Source organism: Sinocyclocheilus rhinocerous, unplaced genomic scaffold (assembly GCF_001515625.1).
Source record: "Sinocyclocheilus rhinocerous isolate Xijiao unplaced genomic scaffold, SAMN03320098_v1.1 C36241670, whole genome shotgun sequence".
Classification (NCBI taxonomy): domain Eukaryota; kingdom Metazoa; phylum Chordata; class Actinopteri; order Cypriniformes; family Cyprinidae; genus Sinocyclocheilus; species Sinocyclocheilus rhinocerous.
The window spans coordinates 1-934 of NW_015776756.1; the positions used below are offsets into that span (position 1 = coordinate 1).

General features: G+C 48.5%; 1 long non-coding RNA gene across 1 annotated transcript; it reads right to left on the reverse strand.

The window, feature by feature from the left end:
* Positions 1 to 470: 470 nt before the first annotated feature.
* On the reverse strand, positions 471 to 906 carry LOC107735687 (uncharacterized). The gene is made up of 2 exons (XR_001639483.1): positions 718 to 906; positions 471 to 542 (listed from the first exon to the last, which is right to left on the reverse strand). It is a non-coding gene; the product is annotated as an uncharacterized LOC107735687 (long non-coding RNA).
* Between the last annotated feature and the right edge of the window lie 28 nt (positions 907 to 934).

Consider the following 934-nt stretch of genomic DNA (forward strand, 5'->3'; position numbering starts at 1 on the left):
GTGTGTGTGTGTGTGTGTTTATATTTGGGCTGGATTCATACACTCTTGTAATATGATGGAGGCACTGAACGCAAGAAGCACCTAAGTAAGGCATGAGGAACCGAAGAAAACTCAGGAGAAAATCATGCATTTCACGCGCTGTATACTACACTGACGTTATGAACAGATCAGTCTCTATCAGGTTTAAATAAATATGCAAACTTCAATCAACACAGTGTCGGTAAAGACAATGAGCAAAACCCAAGAGCCCTCCTCGGCATCAGAAGCCCTGCGTAGAGTAGAAATGAGCTTCCTGATCTTTCTCGTCCAGAAATAAAGAGGGGAAGTGACTTGTGCTCTTCTGACAGACACAGTCATGTTAGATGACGGAGACACTGAGAAATAAAGAGCTGACAAAGACGAAGGAGAGACAGTACATGTTTTCATCATAAAGTGTGGGAGATAATGTGCATAAATGGACTGGGTTATAAAAACCAGCGTCCTCCACGCAGGAAAGGTTTGATTGAATCTCTGAACGCCATCAGTTACGTAAAGCTGCCAACCTGTAACACAACATCAACATCAGTCACCAACACGGAGTACGAGTCCATGCATCAGTAAACCACAACAGGTCCCAAACCAGATGAAACGAGCACTCAACGGCTTCAAAGACATGAAATATTAGGCACAACTACTGGGGTGTAATGTGAGTGGTGACTCTGGAGGTGAGAGACGTACCGTCTGGAGAGCTGGTCTTCTTTGTCCTGCGAGCGCACTGACGTCTCTCCCAGTGACGAGGCTCCCGCCGGCAGCTGACTGAGCTGGTCCTCCACCTCCAGGCCGCTCTCCTCCGCGATCTGCAGGATCAGATCATCCACCTGCTCCTGCGGCGTGCTCAGCGTGGTGGCAGAGCTCATGGAGTCCTCCATCACCTGCACACACCAGCAGCTCTCAG